This window comes from Arachis stenosperma, chromosome 9 (assembly GCF_014773155.1).
Source record: "Arachis stenosperma cultivar V10309 chromosome 9, arast.V10309.gnm1.PFL2, whole genome shotgun sequence".
In the NCBI taxonomy this organism is placed as follows: Eukaryota; Viridiplantae; Streptophyta; class Magnoliopsida; order Fabales; family Fabaceae; genus Arachis; species Arachis stenosperma.
In genome coordinates this window covers 51,165,559-51,181,999 of record NC_080385.1, presented here as the reverse complement: position 1 = coordinate 51,181,999, position 16,441 = coordinate 51,165,559, and positions in this window count along the sequence as shown.

Genomic DNA, 16,441 nt, shown 5'->3' with positions numbered 1-16,441 from the left:
TTTATGTTAAATTCACATTTCTGGACTTTACTATGAGTTTGTGTGTTTTTCTGTGATTTCAGGTAATTTCTGGCTGAAATTGAGGGACTTGAGCAAAACTCTGATAGGAGGCTGACAAAGGACTGCTGATGCTGTTGGAATCTGACCTCCCTGCACTTGAAATGGATTTTCTGGAGCTACAAAACTCTAAATGGTGCGCTCTCAACGGCGTTGGAAAGTATACATCCGGAGCTTTCCAGCAATATATAATAATCCATACTTTATTCAGGAATTAATGACGTAAACTGGCGCTCAACGCCAGTTCCATGTTGCTGTCTGGAGTAAAACGCCAGAAACACGTCACGACCCGGAGTTGAACGCCCAAAACACGTTACAACTTGGTGTTCAACTCTAAAAGAAGCCTCAGCTCGTGGATAGATCAAGCTCAGCCCAACCACACACCAAGTGGGCCCCGGAAGTGGATTTATGCATCAATTACTTACTCCTGTAAACCCTAGTAGCTAGTCTAGTATAAATAGGATAATTTACTATTGTATTAGACATCTTTTGGTCTCAGTTTTATTTTATTATTCATATGAGGAGACTATTGATCACGTTTTGGGGGGGGGGGGGGGGGCTGGCCATTCGGCCATGCCTGAACCTTTCACTTATGTGTTTTCAACGGTGGAGTTTCTATACACCATAGATTAAGGGTGTGGAGCTCTGCTGTACCTCAAGTTTTAATGCAATTACTATTATTTTCTATCCAATTCGATTTATTCCTATTCTAAGATATTCGTTGCACTTCAACTTGATGAATGTGATGATCCGTGACACTCATCATCATTCTCACCTATGAACGCGCGTGATTGACAACCACTTCCGTTCTACCTTAGACCGGGCGCATATCTCTTGGATTCCTTAATCAGAATCTTCGTGGTATAAGCTAGAATTGATGGCGGCATTCATGAGAATCCAGAAAGTCTAAACCTTGTCTATGGTATTCCGAGTAGGATTCTGGGATTGAATGACTGTGACGAGCTTCAAACTCCTGAAGGCTGGGCGTTAGTGACAGACGCAAAAGAATCAAGGGATTCTATTCCAACCTGATTGAGAACCGACAGATGATTAGCCGTGCTGTGACAGAGCATTTGGACCTTTTTCACTGAGAGGATGGGATGTAGCCATTGACAACGGTGATGCCCTACATACAGCTTGCCATGGAAAGGAGTAAGAAGGATTGGATGAAGCAGTAGGAAAGCAGAGATTCAGGAGGAGCACGGCATCTCCATACACCTATCTGAAATTCCTACTATGAAAATGCATGAGTAACTTTATCTTTATTTTATGTTTATTTACTATTATTTGATTTTCCAAATTCCATAATTTATTTAAATCTGCCTGACTGAGATTTACAAGATGACCATAGCTTGCTTCATACCAACAATCTCTGTGGAATCGACCCTTACTCACGTAAGGTTTATTACTTGGACAACCCAGTACACTTGCTGGTTAGTTGAACGGAGTTGTGTCCACACATAGCAAAGAGCCATTATCATGAAATAAATTCCATACAAAAACAAAGAGTACAACATTGATGATCACAATTTTGTCCACCAAGTTTTTGGCGCCGTTGCCGGGGGTTGTTCGAGTATGGACAACTGACGGTTCATCTTGTTGCTCAGATTAGGTAATTTTCTTTTTATTTTCTTTTCAAAATTTTTTTTCAAAATTTTTCTTTTCTTTTTCGTTTTTCTAATAGTGTTTTTCGAAAAAATAATAAAAATACAAAAAATTCATAAAATCATAAAAACCAAAAATATTTTGTGTTTCTTGTTTGAGTCTTGAGTCAATCTTTAAGTTTGGTGTCAATTGCAAGTATTAAAAATTTTTTCTTGCATTTTTCGAAAATTCATGCATTCATAGTGTTCTTCATGATCTTCAAGTTGTTCTTGGTAAGTCTTCTTGTTTGATCTTGATGAATTTTTGTTTTGTGTCTTTTATTATTTTTTATATGCATTTTTGCATTCATAGTGTCCAAGCATTAAAGATTTCTAAGTTTGGTGTCTTGCATGTTTTCTTTGCATCAAAAATTTTTCAAAAATATGTTCTTGATGTTCATCATGATCTTCAAAGTGTTCTTGGTGTTCATCTTGACAGTCATAGTGTTCTTGCATGCATCATTGGTTTTGATAAAAAAAAAATTTCATGTTTTGGGTCATATTTGTGTTTTTCTCTCTCATAATTAAAAATTCAAAAATAAAAAATATCTTTTCCTTATTTATCTAAAAAATTCAAAATTTTGGGTTGACTTGGTCAAAAAAATTTTAAAATAAGTTGATTTCTTGTAAGTCAAGTCAAATTTTCAATTTTAAAAATCTTATCTTTTTCAAAAATCATATCTTTTTCATTTTTTTATTTTTTCAAAAATTTTGAAAAATATTTTTCAAAATCTCTTTTTCTTAACTTTATTTCATAATTTTCGAAAATTAGCTAACAACTAATGTGATTGATTCAAAAAAATTTGAAGCTTGCTACTTTCTTGTTAAGAAAGGTTCAATCTTTAAATTCTAGAACCATATCTTTTAGTTTCTTGTTAGTTAAGTAATCAATTTTAATTTTAAAAATTAATTCCTTTTCAATCCTATCTTTTTATCATATCTTCTTATCTTATCTTTTTATCATATCTTTTTCAAAAATTTGATTTAAAAATATCTTATCTAACTTCTTATCTTCTTATCTTTTCAAATTTGATTTTAATATCTTTTTCAACTAACTATTTGACTTTTTGTTTGTTTCCTATCTTTTTCAAAACCACCTAACTACTTTTTCCTCTTTAATTTTCGAAAATATCTCATCCCTTTTTCAAAAATTCTTTTTAATTAATTAATTGTTTTAATTTAATTCTATCTTATCTTTTTTAAAAAATTCTTTTTAATTAATTAATTGTTTTAATTTTAATTCTATCTTATCTTTTATTTTCAAAAATCATTTAACTTCTTTTCAAATTTATTTTCGAAATTTCTTCCCTCTCCCCTTCTTCCATTTATTTATTTATCTACTAACACTTCTCTTCACCTCTCTTCATCTCAAATCACTGCCCCTACCTATTCATTCGTCTTCACTCTCATTCCCTTTCTTCTTCTACTAACATAAAGGAATCTCTATACTGTGACATAGAGGATTCCTCTTTCTTTTCTTATTCTCTTCTTCCCTATATGAGCAGGAACAAGGAAAAAAGGCATTCTTGTTGAAACTGATCCAGAACCTGAAAGGACTCTGAAGAGGAAACTAAGAGAAGCTAAATTACAACAATCCAGAGGCAACCTTTCTGAAATTTTCGAACAAGAGAAGGAGATGGCAGCCGAACCTAACAACAATAATGCAAGGAGGATGCTTGGTGATTTCACTAAACTAACTTCCAAATTTGATGGAAGAAGCATCTCCATTCCGGCCATTGGAGTAAACAATTTTGAGCTGAAACCTCAATTAGTTGCTTTAATGCAACAGAACTGCAAGTTTCATGGACTTCCATTTGAAGATCCTTACCAGTTTTTAACTGAGTTCTTGTAGATTTGTGAGACTGTTAAGACGAATGGAGTAGATCCTGAAGTCTACAGACTCATGCTTTTCCCTTTTGCTGTAAGAGACAGAGCTAGAACATGGTTGGATTCACAACCTAAAGATAGCCTGGACTCCTGGGATAAGCTGGTCACGGCCTTCTTGGATAAATTCTTTCCTCCTCAAAAGCTGAGCAAGCTTAGAGTGGATGTCCAGACCTTCAAGCAAAAAGATGGTGAATCCCTCTATGAAGCTTGGGAAAGATACAAGCAGATGACTAAAAAGTATCCTTCTGACATGTTTTCAGAATGGACCATATTAGATATATTTTATTATGGTCTATCTGAGTTTTCTAAGATGTCATTGGACCATTCCGCAGGTGGATCCATTCACCTAAAGAAAACGCCTGAAGAGGCTCAAGAACTTATTGACATTGTTGCAAATAACCAATTCATGTACACTTCTGAGAGGAATTCCGTGAATAGTGGGACGCCTCAGAGGAAGGGAGTTCTTGAAATTGATACTCTAAATGCCATATTGGCTCAGAACAAAGTGTTGACTCAGCAAGTCAACATGATCTCTCAAAGTCTGAATGGATGGCAAAATGCATCCAACAGTACTAAAGAGGCAGCTTCTGAAGAAGCTTATGATCCTGAGAACCCTGCAATGGCAGAGGTTAATTACATGGGTGAACCTTATGGAAATACCTATAACTCATCATGGAGAAATCATCCAAATTTCTCATGGAAGGATCAACAAAAGCCTCAACAAGGCTTTAATAATGGTGGAAGAAATAGGCTCAGTAATAACAAGCCTTTTCCATCATCTTTTCAGCAACAGACAGAAAATTCTGAACAGAGCCCCTCTAATTTAGCAAACTTAGTCTCTGATCTGTCAAAAGCCACTTTAAGTTTCATGAGTGAAACAAGATCCTCCATTAGAAATCTGGAGGCACAAGTGGGCTAGCTGAGTAAGAAAGTCATTGAAACTCCTCCCAGTATTCTTCCAAGCAATACAGAAGAGAATCCAAAAGGAGAGTGCAAGGCCATTGATGTGATCAATATGGCCGAATGCACAAGGGAGGAGAAGGACAAAAATCCTAGTGAGGAAGACCTCCTGGGACGTCTTTCAAACAAGAAGGAGTTCCCCATTGAGGACCTAAAGGAATCTGAGGCTCATATAGAGACTATAGAGATTCCACTAAATCTCTTTCTGCCATTCATAAGCTCTGAAGACTATTCTTCCTCAAAAGAGGATGAAGATGTAACTGGAGAGCAAGTTGCTCAATATCTAGGAGCTATCATGAAGCTGAATGCCAAGTTGTTTGGTAATGAGACTTGGGCCCTTGCTCATTAGTAAACTAGATACATGGATTCAGAAAACTTTACCTCAAAAGAGACAAGATCCTAGTAAATTGTTAATATCCTGTACCATAGGCACCATGACCTTTAACAAGGCTCTATGTGACCTGGGGTCAGGCATAAACCTTATGCCACTCTCTGTAATGGAGAAACTGGGGATCATTGAGGTACAGCCTGCCTTATTCTCACTGAAATTGACAGACAAGTTAGTAAGACAAGCTTATGGATTAGTAGAGGACGTGTTAGTAAAGGGTTAAGGCCTTTACATCCCTGCTGATTTCATAATCTTAGACACTAAAAAGGAAGAAGATGAATGCATCATCTTTGGAAGACCCTTCCTAGCCACAGCAGAAGCTGTGATTGATGTTAGCAGAGGAGAATTAGTCCTTCAATTGAATGGGGACTACCTTGTGTTTAAAGCTCAAGGACCTTCCTCTGCAACCATGGAGAGGAAGCATGAAAAGCTTCACTCAGTACAGAGCCAAAAAGAGCCCCCACAATTAAACTCTAAGTTTGGTGTTGGGAGGCCACAACCAAACTTTAAGTTTGGTGTTGAGAAGCCCCCTCATTCAAACTCTAAGTTTGGTATTGGGAGGCCCTCATCATGCTCTGAATACCTGTGAGGCTCCATGAGAGCCCACTGTCAAGCTAATGACATTAAAGAAGCGCTTGTTGGGAGGCAACCCAATTTTTATATATCTAATTTTAATTTTATTGTTATTTTGTATTTTATTAGGTTAATGATCATGTGGAGTCACGAAAAAATTATTAAAATTAAAAACAGAATCATAAACAGCAGAAAAAAATCACACCGTGGAGGAAAGAACTTATTGGCGTTTAACGCCAGTAAGGTGCATCTGGCTGGCGTTCAACGCCAGAACAGAGCATGTTTCTGGCGCTGAACACCAGAAACAAGCAACATCCTGGCGTTTGAACGCCAGGAATGTGCCTTGAGGAAAGCTGGCGCTGAACGCCAGTAACAAGCATGGAACTGGCGTTCAACACCAGAAACATGCTACACATGGGGGTTGAACGCCCAGAGTGTGCATCACTTCGGCGTTTAAACGCCAGAATGGTGTGCAAAGGCATTTTACATGCCTAATTGGTGCAGGGATGTAAATCCTTGACACCTCAGGATCTGTAGACCCCACAGGATCCCCACCTAACATATTCTCCCCTCTTCTCAACATTCATTCTCTCTTTCCAATAAATACACTTCCCATCAGCTTCAATCTCTATTCCCAATTACCCCCTTCACCATTCACATCCATCCACTCTTCCCCATAAACCCCACCCACCTTCAAAATTCAAAACTCCTTCCCACCCAAACCCACCCTAAATAACCGAAACTACACCCACTCCCCTCCCTATATATACCCTTCCATTCTACTTCATTTTTACACACTACAAACCCCCTCTTCTACACCTTGGCCGAAACACCTTCCCTCACTCTCCTCCATATTTTCTTCTTCTTCTTCTTTTCTTCTTTCTTCTCTTGCTCGAGGGCGAGCAATATTTTAAGTTTAGTGTGGTCAAAGCATAATCTTTTTATTTTTCCATTACCATCAATGGCACCTAAGGCCGGAGAATCCTCTAGAAAAGAAAAAGGGAAGACAAAAGCTTCCACCTCCGAGTCATGGGAGATGGAAAGATTCATCTCCAAAAGCCATCAAGACCACTTCTATGATGTTGTGGCAAAGAAGAAGGTGATCCCTGAGGTCCCTTTCAAACTCAAGAAAAATGAGTATCCGGAGATCCGACATGAAATCCGAAGAAGAGGTTGGGAAGTCCTAACCAGCCCCATGCAACAAGTCAGAATTTTAATGGTTCAAGAGTTTTATGCCAATGCATGGATCACTAGGAACCATGATCAAAGTGTGAATCCGAGTCCAAAGAATTATCTCACAATAGTTCGGGGGAAATACTTAGATTTTAGTCCGGAAAATGTGAGGTTAGCATTCCACTTGCCCATGATGCAAGGAGATGAACGCCCCTACACTAGAAGGGTCAACTTTAATCAAAGGTTGGACCAAGTCCTTATGGACATATGTGTGGAAGGAGCTCAATGGAAAAGAGACTCCAAAGGCAAGCCGGTTCAACTAAAAAGACTGGACCTCAAGCCTGTGGCTAGAGGATGGTTAGAGTTCATTCAACGCTCCATCATCTCCACTAGCAACCGATCTGAAGTTACTGTGGATCGGGCCATCATGATTCATAGCATCATGATTGGAGAGGAAGTAGAAGTTCATGAAGTCATCTCCCATGAATTCTACAAAATAGCCGAAAAGCCCTCCACCATGGCAAGGCTAGCTTTTCCTCATCTTATTTGCCATCTATGTTACTCAGCTGGAGTTATCATAGAAGGAGACATCCTCATTGAAGAGGATAAGCCCATCACCAAGAAGAGGATGGAGCAAGCAAGAGAGACCCTCCACGGATCTCAAGAGATGCATGAGGAAGCTCATCATCAAGAAATCCCTGAGATGCCTCAAGGAATGCACTTTCCTCCCAACAACTATTGGAAACAACTCAACACTTCCCTAGAAGATTTGAGCTACAATGTGAAACAATTAAGGGTGGAACATCATGAGCACTCCATCATTCTCCATGAAATAAGAGAAGATCAAAGAGCAATGAGGGAGGAGCAACAAAGGCAAGGAAGGGACATAGAAGAGCTTAAGGACATTTTTGGTCCTTCAAGAAGAAGACGCCACTAAGGTGGATTCATTCCTTGTTCTCACTTTTCTGCTGTTTGGTTTTTATATTATATGTTTATCTATGTTTTGTGTCTCTACTTCATGATCATTAGTGTTTAGTAACTATGTCTTAAAGTTATGAATAATTCTATTAATCCTTCACCTCTCTTAAATGAAAAATGTTTTTAATTCAAAAGAACAAGAAGTACATGAATTTCGAATTTATCCTTGAATTTAGTTTAATTATATTGATGTGGTGACAATACTTTTTGTTTTCTGAATGAATGCTTGAACAGTGCATAATTTTGATCTTGTTGTTCATGAATGTTAAAATTGTTGGCTCTTGAAAGAATGATGAACAAAGAGAAATGTTATTGAGAATCTGAAAAATCATGAAATTGATTCTTGAAGCAAGAAAAAGCAGTGAATAGCAAAAGCTTCCAAAAAAAAATAGAAAGAAAAAGAAAAAGCAAGCAGAAAAAGCCAATAGCCCTTAAAACCAAAAGGCAAGGGTAAAAAGGATCCAAGGCTTTGAGCATCAATGGATAGGAGGGCCTAAGGAAATAAAATCCAGGCCTAAGCGGCTAAACCAAGCTGTCCCTAACCATGTGCTTGTGTCATGAAGGCTCAAGTGAAAAGCTTAAGACCGAGTGGTTAAAGTTGTGATCCAAAGCAAAAGAGTGTGCTTAAGAGCTCTGGACACCTCTAACTGGGGACTTTAGCAAAGCTGAGTCACAATCTGAAAAGGTTCACCCAGTCATGTGTCTGTGGCATTTATGTATCCGGTGGTAATACTGGAAAACAAAGTGCTTAGGGCCACGACCAAGACTCATAAAAGTAGCTGTGTTCAATAATCAACATACTTAACTAGGAGAATCAATAACACTATCCGAAATTCTAAATTCCTAGAGAAGCCAATCATTCTAAACTTCAAAGGAAAAAGTGAGATGCCAAAACTGTTCAGAAGCAAAAAGCTACAAGTCCCGCTCGTCTAATTAAAATGAATATTCATTGATATTTTGAGATTTATAGTATATTCTCTTCTTTTTATCCTATTTGATTTTCAGTTGCTTGGGGACAAGCAACAATTTAAGTTTGGCGTGTTGATAAGCGGATAATTTATACGCTTTTTGGCATTATTTTTAGGTAGGTTTTAGTAAGTTCAAGCTACTTTTAGGGATGTTTTCATTAGTTTTTATGTTAAATTCACATTTCTGGACTTTACTATGAGTTTGTGTGTTTTTCTGTGATTTCAGGTAATTTCTGGCTGAAATTGAGGGACTTGAGCAAAACTCTAATAGGAGGCTGACAAAGGACTGCTGATGCTGTTGGAATCTGACCTCTCTGCACTCGAAATGAATTTTTTGGAGCTACAGAACTCCAAATGGCGCGCTCTTAATGGCGTTGGAAAGTAGACATCCAGAGCTTTCTAGAAATATATAATAGTCCATACTTTATTTGGGAATTGACGACGTAAACTGGCGCTCAACGCCAATTCCATGTTGCTGTCTGGAGTAAAACGCCAGAAACACGTCACGACCCGGAGTTGAACGCCCAAAACACGTTACAACTTGGCGTTCAACTCCAAAAGAAGCCTCAGCTCGTGGATAGATCAATCTCAGCCCAAACACACACCAAGTGGGCCCCGAAAGTGGATTTATGCATCAATTACTTACTCTTGTAAACCCTAGTAGCTAGTCTAGTATAAATAGGATAATTTACTATTGTATTAGACATCTTTTGGTCTCAGTTTTATTTTATTATTCATATGAGGAGACTATTGATCATGTTTTTTGGGGGGGGGGGGGCTGGCCATTCGGCCATGCCTGAACCTTTCACTTATGTGTTTTCAACGGTGGAGTTTCTACACACCGTAGATTAAGGGTGTGGAGCTCTGCTGTACCTCAAGTTTCAATGCAATTACTATTATTTTCTATGCAATTCAATTTATTCCTATTCTAAGATATTCGTTGCACTTCAACTTGATGAATTTGATGATCTGTGACACTCATCATCATTCTCACCTATGAACGCGCGTGATTGACAACCAATTCCGTTCTACCTTAGACCGGGCGCATATCTCTTGGATTCCTTAATCAGAATCTTCGTGGTATAAGCTAGAATTAATGGCGGCATTCATGAGAATCCAGAAAGTCTAAACCTTGTCTATGGTATTCCGAGTAGGATTCTGGGATTGAATGACTGTGATGAGCTTCAAACTTCTGAAGGCTGGGCGTTAGTGACAGACGCAAAAGAATCAAGGGATTCTATTCCAACCTGATTGAGAACCGACATATGATTAGCCGTGCTGTGACAGAGCATTTGGACCTTTTTCACTGAGAGAATGGGATGTAGCCATTGACAACGGTGATGCCCTACATACAGCTTGCCATGGAAAGGAGTAAGAAGGATTGGATGAAGCAGTAGGAAAGCAGAGATTCAGGAGGAGCACAGCATCTCCATACACCTATCTGAAATTTCCACTATGAAAATGCATGAGTAACTTTATCTTTATTTTATGTTTATTTACTATTATTTGATTTTCCAAATTCCATAATTTATTTAAATCTGCCTGACTGAGATTTACAAGATGACCATAGCTTGCTTCATACCAACAATCTCTGTGGAATCGACCCTTACTCACGTAAGGTTTATTACTTGGACGACCCAGTACACTTGCTGGTTAGTTGAACGGAGTTGTGTCCACACATAGTAAAGAGCCATTATCATGAAATAAATTCCATACAAAAACAAAGAGTACAATATTGATGATCACAATTTCGTCCACCATTTGACTATGCCAAGTTGGTGCTAAATGCGGACCTGGGCATTTAGCGCCAGCAAGTCAGAAACGTGTGGAAGCTCTTTTGCCCATTGGGGCGCTAAATGCCAAGCCCAGCGTTTAACGCCAGTAAGTCAGAATTGAGGAAAAAGATTAAGCCCTTCGGGGAATCTTCTCTCTTACGGACTTTATTCTACAGTTCACATTTTCAGAACCTTAGTTTTCTCTACTTTTCCTTACCTTCTTTCTTTTTTACCACATCCTTCCTTTTGCCCTTCCTCTTCTTTATCTTTCTTTTTTTCTCTTTCTCTTTGCTCGGGGAAGAGCAGCAGCTCTAAGTTTAGTGTTAGGGTGCTCCACTTTTCTATTTCTATCATTATCCATATGGCAGTAAAAACTAGAGAATCCTCTTCAAGGATGAAAAAGGAGAAGGCTCCCGCAACCGGTCCATTTGACATTAACCAGTTCAGCTCCAAGACTCATGAGGATCACTATAATGAGGTTGTGAGCAAAAAGAAGGTGATCCCAGAGGTCCGATTTGACTTGCAGCCAGTTGAATATCCGGAGATCCGGGAACAGATTCTTAAGAGGGGTTGGAAAGTTCTGTGTAGCCTTACGACTGATGTAGGTGTTCTGATGGTCAGGGAGTTTTACGCCAATACTTGGGTGACTTACAAGCATGTCAAGAGCGTAAACCCCATCCTGAAGAACTGGCACACTATGGTCTGAGGGAGGATCTTAGGATTCAGCCCAGAGAGAATGAGGGATATACTTCAGTTACCACCGTTCAGAGATGACCCTCACTCTTACACTCACAAGGTCAACAGTGATAAGAGGTTGGACCAAATCCTCACTATTTAAGTCCCTAACATTTTAAAATCGTCTCAATTTTGTCCCGCCATTAATTTTATTAATGGATCCCTATCGGCAGGACAACATTGAGCCAATTTTGAAATGTTAGGGACTTAAATAGGATGATTGAAATGTTAGGAGCTTTCTTTGAAGCTTCAGTTATTGTGATTTCGTATGGAGGTAGGGTTTGGTAATTTTACATCGATTAAATGTGTATGTGATAAGTGAATGTTGGTTTGATTGATTATTGTTTGAGTTTGATTAAGCTTATGTTGAATTTTTTGTTGAATTATTGTTGTTTGCTTAAAATTTTAGTTCGTCCATGGAAGAACAGCCAATAGGAGTGTTTTGATGATTTTGGGATTGTTGTGATGTTGTATATTGAAAAAAATTTATGAGGTTTGAAGGCCATGAGATTAATTTAGAAGCTGTGGAAAAAATTGATAATCGTAAAGCTCAAAAACAAACTTAAAACTAAAGCAAAAAACTTGAAGAATTTTGGGAATGAAGTTTGGTCTTTTGGTAAAGCTATAATCATAGAAATAAAAATTTATTTTTGAGACTGAAATATTAATTTAATAAAAATTGAAGTTAATTTTATAATTATATAAGTTTCGGACTACTTTGAATAACAATTAAGAAGTTCAAGAGTAAAATGGGTATTTTATAAAAAGTGCAAGATTATTTTGGTAATTATATTATATGTAAGGATATTTTAGCAAGTTATAAACTATGTTGGGATAAAAATATAAAAATTTCATAAAAGCTTAATAATAAAGCTTAAGTTAATAAGTTTTGAGTAATAAGATTATTTAAAGTTCAAGTTAATAAGTTTTGGGTAATAAAAAAATAATACTCTTACTCCGGATCCGGAGTCCGGTATTAAGATTATTATCTATGTATTTTTGAAATATTATATATTAGAGTTTGTATTATAACAGAATAGAAGAGTTAAATAATAACTTATTTAAAAGTTGTAGAAATTAAAAACGAACCTAAGTTGAGAATCTGATCTTATGATTCACTCTTCATCAAATATCTAGGAAAAGATGAGGGAAGAGTGTGAAGACGATTTTTCGTATTAAAATAAGAAAAAAAATAAAAGAATGATAAATAGAAAAGAAAAGAAAAAGAGAGAAAAAGATTAAAGGGATATCTATCACATGAAAGCACATCTCTACTACAAGAGTAAAGAGTAAAGACTAAAAGATTCTAACGAACTTCTCTCACAGGAGAACAAAGCACAGAACAGAAAAGAATGTATTAATTAAAGAAATTTTTACCACAGGAGAGTAGAGGACAGAGATAAAAAGACTTTAAAAAACTGTTTGCCACATGAGAGCAGATATAATCTTGTGTGGGTTTGAGGGCCAAATGTATCGTGAAGACGCCGACACATTATGAACTGTTTTCCAGATATAAACATATTACAATACATTTAAAAGTCACATTGTATGCGACCTGGTCGTAAGACTTATATGCATATTGTATGCATCTGCAAAGCCATATCCGGAACTTGTGCCCAGGTAATGTCGGGAGCGGGTAGGTAACCGTCACATGAGCTCATGGCCTGCTTAGAAGAGACATGCATCATACTTGTTTGCGCATATTTTTTTGTGATTGTGTGTGTGTGTTTCTTGACTTGTAATTTCTCTGCATTCTGTGATTTGTTATGACTGTACATGTGTGTTTTCTGATTTATTTCTCCCGGTATCTTTAGTTTGTTAACAGTTGTTTGTATTCTGGAGTTTGTTGCTGTTGGCTAAGTATAATAAAGAATAAAATGAACTTAACTTCTAACCCCGACCTTACTAAGGACTCCCCAATTCTTACCCCCTTCTTTCCAACCCTTTTAGCTACAAGTGTGAAGACTTATCGTGAAGCTATGGAAGCATAGAAAGAGTTTACTGCGAGTTGAGTTACTATTAGAATTTATTTCTTTCCCCTCGTCTTGTTAGTTGAAGTTTTATTCAGAGGGGTAGTTTTTTTTAATTGGTTGTATGCATTACTATAATATATTATTAATGGTAAGTATGTGAATATGTGTTATTTGTTCTTAATAAAAAGTTTTAACTTTTTAGTAAAACTGTCGACAGATTGACGCGTAAAGGCTCATTATTAAATAGATAATAAAGAAATTAGGATAGTAACACATTACTTTTGGTACGATCATGATGTGTTAGAAGTTGGATCGTTACAAGTTACTAATATAAATGACATTAGTAACATAATGATTATAAGAATAGAAGATATATGATGAAGCATTAGCAACGCTAAGTTCATCGAAAAATACCAATATTTATTAAACAAATTCTTATTTTAATTAAAACAGATAATAATAATAATAATAATAATAATAATAATAATAATAATAATAATAATAATAATAATAATAATAATAATAATAATAATTTTATTTTTTTTCAAAATATCTCATAAAAATTTTATAAAAATCCTAATGAATTTAAACTCTAGTTATTATAAAATCAATTATGAAAAATATCTTATTATAGCAAAATTATATAATAATTTTAGTTGATCCAAATTAAAATAATAATAATAATAATACAAAAATTAATTTAATTTTATCTATTAAAATATTTTTAATAAATATTTCAAACTAATAGAATAAATCTTAATTAATTTAAACTTCAATAATCATAATGAATGTAATTACTTTTTTAATAAAATACTTTTTAAAAATATAAAATTTAAATTTAATAAGATACACTATAATTTATTCATATTTAAATTTAAAAAAGAAAAAGTATAAGTAACCAACAACATTTTTGAACAATGTGTGAACAATGTGAATTAATAAGGTTAAAAGAGTAAATTTAAATTAGTAGTATTATATTAGAGTGAAGTGTATCTTTATTTGATTAGTAGTTATTCATGTTGTTCAAAATAATCATTGTTCTCCTAGCATTCTCCTTTTTTTTATTGGTTTAAAATATCGGTCAACTCATTTTTCTAATGTTTGCTTGTTATTTTCTTGCTCGTTTAAAATATTGGTCAATTCATTTTCTAATGTTGGCTTGTGGCTTGTGACGAATAAGCTTGAATTCCCCTCCTCGCTTATTTGATATCTCTATTTATAGTTAGACAAATTCTATTATAATTTGTATCTCATATGGTTTTTAGGATTTTCTAATCTAAATTCTTAAGTCGTTTTCTATGATTACAAAGATAAAACTTTAGTATTGAAAACTAGAAAGTTCAAGTTCTAATACATTTAAATAAATGTAAAGTTCATATATTAACTCGTTAGTTAAATCCATGTTTTAAATGTCATTATTCAGATCACATGAATAAGGAACTGTGCCTTGTTTTATATTCTTTGTGGAATCATAATGTCTTAATAAACATGGTACAAGCTAAGGTTAATATAAGGTGGTGTATGCATGTGAAAGATCAAGAAGGGATACAGTACCCTATGCAAAGATTTTAAATTGTTACATTGTTGTGATTTACCTGTGTTGTGAATGCTTTTCAACGTGGGGGGTCTAGCAAATGGTACACACAAAAAGTTTTATTTTATATATTCTATAGAGGATGGAGCACTTCAAAATGCTTTTTAATCATAAAAAAAATTTATAAATGACTTATTTTTATTATATTGTACAAATTAAAAAGTTCAGAAAACTTGTTGCTACTATTTATATTGGAGTAAGAAGAACTTCTAGGAGGAATGTAAGAACTTTTTTTTTTTTTGGGTAAAGATATTAAAACCAAAAAACCTTATATTTAGATAAAGAAAAAAGATAACATAAAATATCTGTTTTTTTAGATAAAATTTGATTGAAAAGTAAAGATAAACAAATATATATATATATATATATATATATTAATATTAATATTTTTCTATTTAAATATATAGATCAGATAGTTCTAGACCATCAAAAAATTAAAACTTACCAAGTACATAAGTTTAATTTTATTATATTTATTATGCATGGGATTGTTTTTTGTCGTGTGGGAAGTTAATACATTACCACATCTTCATCATTTTTTGTAATAATTTTAGTGCATGGTGCATCGTACTTTGCAATTTGCATAGATGCACCTAAGCACGTGCCCTAATTCTAAACTATACAAGTTCATGGAGTACTTTGTCATTAATCATTATTCTAACCCCAAACAAACTTGTCTCACAAAACATATAAATATAAATGATTATATATGTGTAATCCTATTTTTATACTAATTTTCTTTTGGTTTTAAAACATGGATAATTATAAGTCTCTTTTGTTGTATAAATACTTAAATTATTATAATTTTCTCTCAATTTTATTTAGGAAAATTGAAAAGCCAAAAATCGACTTTTAAAATTATTGAAGGTGCAATAAAATAGAAGAAGTGCTGAGACTCAGAGAGAATCCAGAGAAAAAATGGAATTGTTATAACTCAGTCAATGAATGATGAATCACACCTTTATAACTTTACACTCAATGCCTTATATAGGTGGTTGCCAACACTAACTGCACTAAAATATCTACAATTAACTGTGATAAGTTAATGCACTTAACTAAGTCTATTAAGCTTAGCTACTTTACAAGTAAGTGCAGAATAAGTCTCTGAACACTAATATCAGGTAATAAATATCTAACAATCTCAACTTGCCAGAGCTAATGGTTTAGTTAACAAGTCATCAACTTGCTCGATTGTTGAAATAGGCAAAAGATGAATGAGGCTCTCCATGAATTTTGTCCGAACAATATGGTAATCCACCTCAATGTGTTTCGTGCGCTCATGAAACACAGGATTTGAAGCGATATGAATTGCGGATTGATTGTAACAAAAAATTTTAATCGATTTGGTAATGGGTGCACCAAGATCATGCATGATGAAACTGAGTCAAATGGCCTCTCATAGTGACCTGCTTGTTACTTTTCTATGAAACAATTGCAGGGCCCAAGTAAAAAAATAAGCAGAGATGGATCTTCTGCTATCAGGAGATACGTGCTGCCCAATCTAAATAAAAAAACCACTGATGAGTTATTGGAAATGAGAAGTCCTTTGGCCATGTGAGTAACATGAAGATGTGTAGAAGTTTCCAACGACAAAACTAATATCAGGCCTAGTGTAGGAGAGGTATAATAGCTTCCCAACAAGTTTTTGAAATTCATTGCCATCAGGTAAAGGATCACCAGTGTCTCTGCTCAACTTGACTGAATAATCTATGGAGATAGAGCTAGGCCTGCAATCAG